Below are 12,787 nucleotides of genomic sequence, written 5' to 3' on the forward strand. Positions count from 1 at the left end.
GGGAGGCCTTCAAGCCCAAGAGTGGTGGTTTTGGAAGGAGCATCTTGCCAGCAGCCTGGATGGGGGACTGAAAGCAGAGAGGCCCCGGGGAAGGAGCCCGGGTAGGAAGCTTTTAGAGCTGGCCAGGTCTGCGGGCCTGAGGGCCTGAGCCAAGGCCCACCGAGGAGGTGGGTGGGGCACCTGAGGTAGATTTGAGAGGGCTCTCTGGAAGATGGGACCACGGGCCTGAGGTAGACGGGATGAGGGAAGGGGAGGGGGGGAGGGGCTGGGGGCCTTGAGGGCTGATCGGATGCTTTGGGGGGCAGATTGGGAGGAAGAGCAATGAGTTCCAATTTACAAATGTTGAGTTTTTCCGGACGCAAGGCGCCTCCAGGAGGAAGTGGGTAACAGGCTCTTGGATCCAGTCTGGAGCTCCATCTGGGCTGGGGGTGCGGGGAGCCAGCACAGAGGAGGCAGTAGGGGTGGTGGGAGGAACCGCTAAGCACCAAGGGGGGTTCCTGGAGAGAAGACACATTTTCAGGGCAGGTGGAGGCAGAATTGGAAAAAGTGGAGGAAAAGAACAAATTAGAAAAGTAGGCTCTTTGTTGTCAATGTATTATCTCCACTTTGCAGATGGAAAAACTAGAACTAAGACAGACACTTAAATGCCTTGTCCTTGATCCCTGTGCTCATCAGGGTGGGGCTGGGATTTGAATCTAAGCCTCTTTGGCTCCAGCACCTATATATTCTCTTCTCTGCTGCGACCCCCAGGAGGCAAATCCCATCCCCAGATATGAGATAAACAGATTCATAGATTGGGGGAGGGGCAGATGCAGCAAAAAACCAACTTGCGAGAGAAAGGCAGTGGAGAACAGTGTATTAAGGGAGTGTGTTTTTCTTGACCTCTCCCCACAAGAGTATTTTGAAGCAAATCCTAGACCTCATATCACGTAATCCATAAATATTTCAGTCTGTATCTCAACAAGATAAGGGCTCTTTCTTTAACAGCGTCACAATACCATTATCACACTTAAAGAAAAATCTAACGGTAATTCCTATTAAGTGAACCTACTGAGGGCAATTTGACAAGACCTCAGAATGTGCTTATCCTGAGCCAGTATTGTCACAAAGCCACGATAAGGAATTTAAATTTTCCCAAGATAATTACAGTGAGGGCTGAACAGGGGATTGGAAATGCAGGAGATTTGAGAAGCTTTGGGGGCCCTGGAAAGGAAATGTTATAAAGGAAAAAAAAAAAAAAAAGTCTGGAAAGGTTTGCAGAATACAAACGAAAAGAATCTTCTTCCTGACTTCCTTTTCCTCACCCAAAGGCCTGTAGTCTTAAATGTGAAATAGGAACCGGGTCTAAAGTTAAAGCAAACGGATAAAAATAACACAACAAGTAGCTGTTAAACGTAAGGAGACAGATTCATTGGGCCGGTTTCCCACCTAGCCTCTCCAGACCGCTCACTTCTTAGATAAGGACTGTCTTGCTGCTGCTGTAAGAATGTTAGCTTCCTGGGAGGTCATGTATATTGTTTATTACCTGGTGCATTAACTGGACTCTGCCTTTCCACTGAGCTTCAGGAAACCTGGTTTATAGGCCCAGCTCCTCTACAAACTTGCTCTGTAACCTTGGCCAAGTTACTTCACCTCTCTGAGCTGATGTGCATCATGAGAGCGTTAGACCCCAGGATCTCAAAATTGCCTTTTAAGTTCTTAATTCTGTGATTCGATGAACAACTAATAAATGGCGCTCATCCCCTGGAGTTTAGAAAGTGTTACCAGGGTTTGGTTCCATGTTACCTCACGTCTGCAAAATGCTTGGCTAACCTAGATGAAGGATGCCATGGAGACACCACGCTTTTATCATACAGGTTCGTGCTCCAGAATCACCTGGGGCTGCACTTGGCTGCAAGGAGGAAATCCAAAAGGCAGCTCCATATGAGCTCTCAGGAAACCAGCGGTGGATGGAGACCAGACAGAAACTGCACAGAGCCATCCACAGATGGAGCTGGTTGCCTGAGACCCAGGAAGCAAATTGTAGAAATAAGTTTAAATGACAGCCCAGTGGGTTTTTTTATGGCAGGTAAAGGGGTTGATGGATGGCAACCAGGGATTTGGGGCTGAGATGGAGCTAAAGGGAAGGGGCCAGTGAGAAGCTGTCAGCTCACATTGCCATATGTTGCTGGGATTCTGGACCTTGGCCTGGGGAGCTGCATTCAAGCAGAATCTTAAGACCTGGGGTCAGAGGGGAGCCAAAGGAAGATACATGAGAACGTGAGCCGGAAAGGGTAGGGGAGAAACAAAACAGACCTCATCCTGGGCCCGAATAGCAGCCCTTTCCAGAAACCCTGCCCCCGACCCAGCTCCTTGCCATTCTGCTGGGAAGGAGAGGATGTGTAGCGCTCAGCTCCAGCTGCCCTGATTTCTTTCCTTTGGTTCCTCCAGTGTGCTCTGCTCTTTCCCATGAAGACCTTCCGCCAGAGCTGTGTCCTCTGCCTGGAAGGCAACTCTCCTCCTCTGGTCAACTTTCACTTAGACCTCAGTTCAAACCTGCCGCCTCCAGGAAGCCCTCCTTGACCTCCCTATCTAAGACAAACCACTCTGTCTTTAGGTCCTTACACCACTACATACTTAAAAAAAAAAAGCACTCTTCACTGGTTATAATTTGTCATGTATTTATGTGAGCCTTTAAAAATTTTTTTGTTTATTCACTTATTTATAATGAAATTATGGTCTAAATATTTACAACATATAGGAAAACAGAGGATACGTTTATACAAAGCCAGCCTGCAAAGTATTCAAAGGTGCAAAAATGACAGTTCAGTAACTCAAACTACTCCTGGTTCAGCAGACCAGCTCCTTCACTTCCACACATCAATATTCCACACAAAAAAGTTCTTTTGGAAAAATCTGTAATGCTAAGAGAAAGGACAAGTTGCAATTTCAGAATGTGATCCTTTTTTAAATTTCTAATTTTGAAATAATTTCAAGCTTTCAGAAAAATAAAAATGATACAAAGAACTCCCTCCCATATACTTTTTGGCCCAGATTCAACAATTAACATTTTGTCACATTTGCTGTATCATTTTCTGTGTGTGTGCGTGTGTGTGTGTGTGTGTGTGTGTTAAATATAATCATACATGTATGGATAATATATTGATTATTTTTTTCTGAGCTTCTTGAGAATAAGTTGCAGACATCTTGCCCCTTTACCCTTATATACTTAAGCATTATTTCCTAAGTACAAAATCATTCACTTATGTAACCACAGCACAATTAAACCATCTGATTCTCTGAACCGTCTGTTTCCTTTTACTTAAATGTAGGCTCCATGAGGGCAGGGGCCACTCTTGCCCACCGCCCATGTGTGCAGCGCCCAGCAGAGTGTCTGGCACAACACTGGTGCTCTAAAAATATTTGTTGAATGTACAAGAAATCCTGAATTTGAAGGGACTTGTCACAAGTATTGCATCCTGCCCCAGCCGTGAACTTTCTCACTTGGGATGCCGTGTGCGTTGGATGGGGTTGGGTGTTTGGATTTGTCTACTTGCCTCCATTTCTGTGGGGAATCAGAATCCCACTGCGGTAAATTATAGTGCCCGAAGATTTGGCTTCTGTCATTTTCAAATCCTCTCCCACCAGCTCTGGCCCTTGCTCAGCCACAGTCTTGACTGACAGACGCCTTTCCTCTGGCTCAGTGGCACCTGTTGGCCATCACACCCAGTTAACTGGCCCCATGAGAGAGTTCTGGCAAAGACAGCCGGAGTGCTGGCCCATCTTCCCAAGCAATTGCTCGTATGCGTGCTGGCTTCGGCTTTGGAAACTGCCCTCTAAGCCCTTGGCCCACCAGGTGCTTTGGGCTACCTTACAACCCATGTGGGTCCTCTGTCAGGACGTTGTAACTCCTTAGTTAACAGAGGAGCTGATAGAGGGGCTGGATGTGCTTTACCCCTAAATACTTAAGCAGTATCCATTTCAGGGCGAGCGGGAGCTGGAGCCCACAGCTCATGGAATCTTGAGTTCGAGAGGCCTTTAGAGATCATTAGGGTGGTGGTCCCCAAACGCCGGTTTCCATACCTCCTGGGAACTTGTTCGAAATGCCCCAGTCCAGACCTATTGAATCTGAATCTCCGGGGATGGATGGAGCATTTTAAACGGCCTTCCAGATGATTTGGCTACACGCTCAGGTTTGCAACCCACTGCTCTAGGCTGACCCCACCAGTTTTCAAGGGGGGACCTCAAGCTCCAGGAAGGTCACCTTGACGCCTCCTCTCATGCAGGTACCTTCTCTGCTCACTGCTGCATATCTGCAGCTTGCTGGTGGGTTTTTTTTTTTTAATGTTTTCAGAATCATAAATAAGCTTACCACTGGCTATTACATTACCATGGCAACCTGGCAGCTGGCTAGAAAGAAGCAGGTAGCACAGCTGCCTTGGGGTCTCGGCGGCACTAAAGTAATTGTGGATTTTTTTCTCTGTTGGCCTCTGCCTGGCCTCTTCGTTTTTCTCCTCATTTCCTCCTCCTTTCTTCTCCGTTTGGCCCTTATTCCTCCCTCATCTCATTAGGAGCAACATGTGCTCTAATTGTTTTAGATTTTCCAAGGGCTGCCAAATCTAACCTCTCCTTTGAAACTAACAATAATACCACCAATGGGCCCATGTGAGCCTGGCTATTTGACTGCTTTTTTATCCCCATCAAAATGTTGTATTAAAATGTCCTTGAATTTGTTTTGATAAGGTACATGCACAGAGTGCAAAATTCTAAAGGTACAAAATGGCACACATTAAGAGTAAGTTGGACTTCCCTGGTGGTCCAGTGGTTAAGACTCCATGCTTCCAATGCAGGGGCCACAGGTTCGATCCCTGGTCAGGGAACTAAGAACCCACATGTGGCGCGACCAAAAAAAAAAAAAGACAAAAAAAAGTAAGTCACCCGACTCCGTGGGGTCTAGGTCTTAGCGATCCTTCTCCAGCATTTAGAGTTGCCTCATGCCTTTTAATAGCTGCATATTCCAGGGTGTAGATGTACCACCACTTCTTTAAGTGGTTCCCTGCTGATGGATATTTGGGTTACTTCCAGTCTTCTGCTATTTTCATCCCCATTTTACAGCTGGGAAAGCTGTGATTCAGAGAGGGAAGTGGTTTCTGGAAACTCCCAATGCAATTGTGGGCCTCTGTAGGCATTGCTTAGCTACAGAATCTAAGAAAAAAGGAAGAGTTGACTGACTCCTGAATTGCAGACAGGAAAGAGCCATCCAGAGACCTGATTTCTTTTCTTGCCCTGCTGAGGTCTTAGCTAGTTCAGTTAAATTCTGCTAACATTGACTGATGCCTGGTGTGTAATTAAATGATTGTGGAAGTGTTTCACATCTGTCTTCGCTGCTAGATGATAATCTTTGTTAGGGCAAAGATCATGTTTCCTTCCCTACTGCATCCCTAGCAAGTACTATACTCCTGGCAAGCACTGGGTGTACCATAGGTGCTCAATTAATACTTGTTGAATGAATGAATGAATGTGCCAGGATTGTGTGTGGTTAAGACAATGGGCTTAGAGGCCTGGGTTTGAATCCTGACTAATTAGTTGTGTAATCCAAGACCCATTACTCAGCTTCTCTGTGCCTGAGTTTCCTCAGCTGTGAAATGGGAACACACCCTCAGTGTTGTTAGATCAAGTGACTGAATGCTGTCAACTCTCCGTCACAGAGCTCTGTACACAGTGAGCGCTCAGCCATTTCTCTCAGCTTCTTCCAGGGTCATGTATGGCAGGGAAATTCTGACGGGGGAACCAAAAGATCTTTTAAGATGAGGTAATTTGAGCTGGGCTCCGAGGGAGGAGTAAGATTCCAGTTTATGCGGCTGGGGCCAGATCTCTTTACTGAGTCCATGCAACTATAAAATGGAGATGACGACACCCAGTTTCTGGCTCCCTCTGGGAAGATGGTCCCACCTAAAGTCCCCCAGGAGGAAGACAGCACACAATTAAAAGGCAGCATCATTATTCAGCTGGAAAACCACCTTCACAGGACAAGTGAACTGAACCCCACCAAATATGATTCGCTTGTGCTGTGTGTAACTGAATATTTAGCGTGGATTTAACCCAGGGAGCCAACTATGCTGTTGGTTTGAGTCAAGTTTAATGAGGCACTTCATAAACGTGGAGGTAATTAGTACCATCCAGATGCTGGTTGCATGTGAAGCTTTTACTGCTTCCATGGCTGAAGCAGGGAGATGAAGTTCTGGACTGTGGACTCCTCAGGGGGATTTGGAAGTATGAGCTCCGGCCTGGACCTTTGCTTCAGCTGTAATCTCCTCCTATAGATTGAATGTCACCTACTCTGGGAAGCCTTCCTTGATTGCCAAAGGCAGAGTCTGATGCTTCTCCCGGGTTCTTATGTCATTCTGCACACACTTCCTTTGTAGAACTCAAAATATCCTACTGTGTTAGTGTCTATGTCTGTCTCTCCCACCAGAGCCCAAGATCTTGTCTCCAGTGTTTCCCTGACATGCAGTTGGCACTTAATGGATGTCTGCTGGATAAAGCTTTTCAGATTTCAAAACTGTGGGAAACCTTGGGTCTCAAGAACAAGTTATAGCATTTGGATTTTCCTGGGAAGGGCAAACCCTCTGTGGTGTTGACGTGTAATCTACCTTCTGATGGAAATTCTGTTTGATGACCTCTTTAATGAGCCCAGCATTGAAATGTGAACCGCACCTCCTTTGTAGCAGACCTGCTCCTGGAAGATCCTACAGCACAGGAATAGGACCTGGGTACCATGGGTTTATAGACACCCAAGTGTGGAATCCAGCCCTTGGTTCACACCTTGTAGAAAGCAAGAGGACAGGCCTTGAGCTATCAAAGTCGGTTATCTGCTGGAAGGCTCCTGGAGGCCCAGAAAAAGAGTCCAGAATGCGGTGAGCCTCCACTGTTGTTTGGGCTCTGCTGGTTCTGAAATGAATGTATTGCTGGCCTTTCTGGCATGTAGAAGATGTCCTCACCATTTGGAGGAAAGCGGCCCCTCGTTTTGGTCCTGCATTCTGGATTCATCAGGATGTACCATGCTCAGCATTCCTGGTTTCTCCCTGGAGCTGAACCTAAGGGCAGAGAAGGAGTTGATGGAACACTGCAGAACTGGGCTCAGGCAAGAACCCCACCCAAGGCCAGGTGTGGCCAAGATCCCTGCTCTGAACAAGGTCCTGGACTCGGAACTCACCACAGTCTCTGGCTGACCCTTGCAGCTGGCGTTGCTGCCTGGGGTGGGGGCTTCTGATGGGTCGTGGTTAAGTTCAGCATCTTTGCTCCAGCAGGGACTGAGGAGAGGGTGTGTGCATCCCACCCATCTGCCTCTTCCTACCTCTTGGGATTCCCACAAATGGGGGTTCAGATTTCGGGCAGCCGAAGTGACAAATACTAGCTTTTCCCCTATTCTGTGAATTCCATGTTGTCTTCTAGTACTCTTCAGAAAGGCTCCATCTCCTGGTCCCAGTTAGTCACTCAACAAACATTCATTTGAGCCTACATGTACCAGGCAGTGTGCTAGGTGCCGAGAGGCAGGAGTGAACAAAGGAAATAGAGTTTACATTCTAGAGGGGGAGAAACTGATGATAAATAGGCAAATAAGACAATTACAGATTGTGATAATGTTATAAAAGAAACAGGCAGGAAGCTGTGATAAAAAGTAAGGAAGGTCTACTTAGAAAGAGAATTTCTGTAATCTATACCCCAAAACTTAGTGGCTTAAAATACCCATTTATTTAGATCATGATTTTGTGGGTCAGGTATTTGGGAAAGACTGGGCTGGGAGGTTCATCTCTGTTCCATGTGGTATCAGCTGAGGTGTCTGGGGCTGCGGAGTCCACTTCCAAGATGGTTTCTTTTTTGCCCACAACTTTGTAGTGAAAAATTTCAAACATACAAAAAAAGTTGAAAGAATTATACAGCACATGCTATACCTACCACCTAGATTCTACACTTAACATTCTACCACCTTTGCTTTATCACACACCTGTCCATCTTTCCACCTCTCCAAGATGGCTTCTTCACTCCCGGGTCTGGTATCTGATGCTCCTCTGATTCCCTTCCTCCCCACGTGGCTTGGGCTCCTCCCAGCTCAGTGGTCTCAGGCTGGTCGCACTTCTTACATGGTAACTGACTTCCAGGCCAGTTAAGTGCCATGCCTGAAACGGACACAACATCTCTTCCACTGTACGCTATGGGTCCAAGCAGTCATGGGGCAGAAGAGCCCCTGTGGGATGGGCAATACTGCTGGAGCCATTTCTAGAAAAAACAATTAGCTAGAAAGGACGATCACAGAAGCCCTTTCTGAAAAGTAGTATTTGGGCAGAGCCCTGAGGTATGAGAATGAGCCTGTCTTGTAAAGAGCTGGGAGAAGACAGCATTCCAGACAAAGACACCAACAAAGGCAAAGGCTAGGAGGTGAAAAAGCAAGTCTTGTGCCTCTACTTTCCTTTGCCCATATCCAAATCCAGCCCATCATCCGGGACCCACATCGAGCCACCTCCCTCATGAAGCCTTCCCAGATACCTCATTCTCTGCTAACGCTTCCCTTCATCCTAGAGCACTCATGCCTGGAGTGCTCATCTGGCTTGAACAGCTTAGCTGGGTAGTACAGTGGTTATGCATGCAGTCTCTGTGGGGACTTGGGGAAGTTGCTTAACTTCTCCGGCCCTAGGTTTCTTCATCTGTAGATGGGAATAATACCTGCCTTACAGGTTTGCTGGGGGGAGGATATTGATATATGTAAAGTGCTGCGCACCTGATGAATACTCAATAGATGGCAGCTATAATTAATCATTTCAAACTGGTTCACCCTGTCGTGTTAATCTAGTTTAGAAAATTTTCTCAGAGAGACACCATGCCTTTTTCAACGTTTTCTCTTTCATCGTGCAAGCAGTGTGCCTTGCACAGATATTATGGATAGGAACAAGCACGCCACAGAGCGCTCCACCATGCTGTGGTGCTAATGGAGCCATGCAGGGCACAGAGATGAGTAAGACTCAGCTGGATCCCTCCAGAAGCTTCCAGAGAGTAAGAAAGTAGCTGTGCTTGCAGCAGCCATGCTGGGGATTTTTCACATTTGGATACAGATAGTAACAGGTTTCAAAGCACCTGCACATCTGTATTAGTTTGCTATGGCTGCCATAACGCAGTACCACAAACTGGGTGGCTTAAATAACAGATAATTATTTTCCCACAGTTCTGGAGGCTAGGAATCAGAAATCAAGGCTGAGGACTGTGGGGAGGAATCTGTTCCATGTCTCTCCCGTAGCTTCCAGCGGTTTGCTGCAATTTTTGGCTTCCCTGGCTTGTAAAAGCCTCACCCTGAGCTCTGCTTTCATTTTTACACGGCATTCTCCCTTACGTGTGCATCGTGTCCAAATTTCCCTGTTTAATGAAGACACCAGTCATATTGGATTAGGGCCCATCCTAATAACCTCATTTTAATTTGACTACCTCTGCAAAGACCCTGTCTCCATACATGATCACATTCTGAGGTACTGGGGTTAGTTCTCCAACAAATCTTTTTGGGGGGACACAATTCAACATATAAGACATCTCTGTCTCCTATGATCCTCCTCATTCACACCCCACAGCGAGCCCCTCCAGGACAAGTACCAAGTCTTGTCCTAAATATCTGTATCTTTCCTTCCTTCTTTCTTTCTCTCTCTCTCCCTCCCACCCTTTCTTCCTTCCTTGCTTCCTTTTTTCTTTCTCTCTCTCTTCCTTTCTTTTTTTCCTTTTCTTTCTTCCTTTCTTTCGTTCTTCCTTTCTTTCTTTCTCTCTCCCTGCCTCCCTTCTTTCCTTGCTTCCTTTCTTTCTTTCTCTGTCTCTCTCTCTTTATTTTTCTTCCTTCCTTTCCTTCCTTCCTTCCTTTCCTTCCTTCCTCCCTCCCTCCCTCCCTCCCTTGCTTCCTTCCTCTCTCTCTCTCTTTCCTCCCTCCTTCCTTTCTTTTTTTTTGACTGTGGCGAGCGCAGCTTGTGGGATCTCAGTTCCCCAACCAGGGATGGAACCTGGGCCCGGGCCTACAGCAGTGAAAGCACCGAGTCCTAACCACTGGACTGACAGGGAAGTTGCCTAAATATCTGTACCTCTCAGGCCTCAGCTTCTCCCCACTGTCTTATGCGTCAAGCCTTTCCAACAGCCTTTCCACCTCCCACCATGCTTATTCCTTTTGTGCCTGGCAAATTCCTATTCATTCTTTGTTTCTAAGTTTAAATGTTACCTCCACAGAGAGGCCTTCCCCGATCACCTTTTCTTGATTGTATCTCCCATGCTATTTATTCTCTCATGGTTTCCTCTTATTTCCTCCCTACACACCTCATGGTTCATAAATATACATTTCTTTGTGATTGATTAATGAGGGTGTCAGATAACCCCTGGTCTGTAAACACAGTGAGGGTAGGGACCCAATTACTCACTATTGCCTTCCTGATTCCATAGTGTATGATCCAGAACAGAAACTCCATAAATATTCGTTGAATGAATGAATAAATAATACATCTTTGGATCCTCCATATCATCTCACATAGTATGGGATTAGTGAATGTTGAGTGAATTATAATTATTTCTGTCTGTGTCCTCCAGGAGAGAGTGAGCTCCTTGAGGATAAGATTAGGTCTCATTATTTTTTTTTTTTTTTTTTTTTTTGCGGTACGCGGGCCTCTCACTGTTGTGGCCTCTCCTGTTGCGGAGCACAGGCTCTGGATGCGCAGGCTCAGCGGCCATGGCTCACGGGCCCAGCCGCTCCGCGGCATGTGGGATCTTCGCCGACCGGGGCACGAACCCATGTCCCCTGCATCAGCAGGCAGTCTCTCAACCACTGCGCCACCAGGGAAGCCCTAGGTCTCATTCTTTTTTGAATCTTTAGCATCCAACCCCTCCTCCTTGATCTTCTCTGTACTAGTTATCTATGCTGAAAAAAAATTACCTTGCAACTTAGGAGCTTAAAATAGTAATATTTGTTATTTCACAACTTCTATGGGTCAGGAATTCAAGAGTGATTTTGTTGACTGTTTCTGGCTCAAGGTCTCTCATGAGATTATATTCAAGATTTTGGCCAGGGCTGCAGTTACCTGAAGGTTTGACTGAGGCTGGAGGATCCACTCCCAAGATGGCTCACACACATGGCTGGCAAGTTGGAGGTGGTTGTTGGCAAGAGGCTTGGTTATTATTCATGCAAGCCTCTCCCCAGGGCTGCTTGAGTGTCCTCACAACATGGATCCCTGATGAATGATCAAGAGAGAGCAATTAGAAGAACAATGTTTTTTATGCCTTCATCTTGGAACTCATACTCCATGATTTCCACAATATCCTATTGACTATATCTGTCAGCCCTATTCAATGTGGGAAGGGGCTATACAAAGGCATGGATACCAGGAGTCAAGAATCACTCAGGTTCATAGTGAAGGCTGATTACCAAGTCCTATTAGATCTCCTTTCTCCCCATTACTTGCCCCACCAATACCCAGTCAGGAACTCTGTACTGCCATCCAAACACTTATCACATTATATGATAATATGTTCAAACTTAAGCTCCACAAAGGCAGAGACTCCATCTGTCTGGTTCAACAACCAGCACAAGCCATAGAGTAGGTACTCGGTGAATGTTTTGAATGAATTTTAATAATTTGCTTCTGTCTGAATTACAAAACTGTGCTTGTTTGTCTCCTCTCTGCATTTCATTGTAGGCTCTTAGCTCAGGGCCTGGCATAGAATTAAGTCTTCTATACAACGTAAATCAAAACTACAATGAGGCATCACCTCACACTGGCCAGAATGGCTATCATCAAAAAGTGTACAAATAATAAATGCTGGAGAGGGTGTGGAGAAAAGGGAACCCTCCTGCGCTGTTGGTGGGAATGTAAATTGATACAGCCACTATGGAGAACAGTATGGAGGTTCCTTAAAAAAACCACAGTTACCATATGATCCAACAATCTCACTCCTGGGCATATGTCCAGAAAAGATGAAAACTCTAATTCAAAAAGACACATGCACTCCAATGTTCACAACAGCACTGTTTACAATACCAAGACATGAAAGCAGCCTAAATGTCCACTGACAGATGAATGGATAAAGAAGATGTGGTACATATATACCATCTACTCTGCCATAAAAAAGAACAAAATAATGCCATTTGCAGCAACATGGATGGACCTACAGATTATACTAAGTGAAGTAAGTCAGAGAAAGACAAATATCATATGATATCACCTCTTTGTTGAATTTAAAAAAGTGATACAAATGAACTTACTTACAAAACAGAAATAGACTCACAGATATAGAAAACAAATTTATGGTTACCAAAGGGGAAGAGGGGAAGGGATAAGTTAGGAATTGGGGATTAACTGATACACACTACTATATATAAAATAAATAAACAACAGGACCTACTGTATAGCATAGGAAACTATATTCAATATCTTATAACCTATAATGGAAAAGAATCTGAAAAAGAATATATATATATACATATATATGTATATATGTATATGTATATAACAGAATCTCTGCCGTACACCTGAAACTTACACAACATTGTAGATCTACTTCAAAAAAAAAAAAAGGCTTCTATAAATGTGTATAAACATTTGCTGAAATGGGCTGTGATAAAGGGGCTTGAAGAATCGACGGTGTCTGGATCTCACTTCCGTAGTCCTCTCCGTCCAGCTCAAACCCACTGGGTTGGGACAAAGGTCTGACAAAACCCAGCGGCCCGGATCCACCAACCGTAGCAACGAGGGCGGTCGGAGCTGAGCCCGCTGGTTGCTCAGGAGCGTCACTT

At 45.6% G+C, this 12,787-nt stretch overlaps 1 long non-coding RNA gene and 1 other non-coding gene across 2 annotated transcripts; one reads left to right on the plus strand and one right to left on the minus strand.

Moving 5' to 3' along the window:
- Positions 1 to 2,643: 2,643 nt before the first annotated feature.
- Positions 2,644 to 12,749, minus strand: LOC109552676 (uncharacterized). The gene is made up of 3 exons (XR_002179578.2): positions 12,535 to 12,749; positions 11,076 to 11,225; positions 2,644 to 7,076 (listed from the first exon to the last, which is right to left on the minus strand). It is a non-coding gene; the product is annotated as an uncharacterized lncRNA (long non-coding RNA).
- Positions 4,787 to 4,859, plus strand: TRNAW-CCA (transfer RNA tryptophan (anticodon CCA)). Its single transcript has one exon. It is a non-coding gene; the product is annotated as a tRNA-Trp (tRNA).
- Positions 12,750 to 12,787: the final 38 nt, after the last annotated feature.

The sequence above is a fragment of the Tursiops truncatus genome, chromosome 15 (assembly GCF_011762595.2).
Source record: "Tursiops truncatus isolate mTurTru1 chromosome 15, mTurTru1.mat.Y, whole genome shotgun sequence".
Classification (NCBI taxonomy): Eukaryota; Metazoa; Chordata; class Mammalia; order Artiodactyla; family Delphinidae; genus Tursiops; species Tursiops truncatus.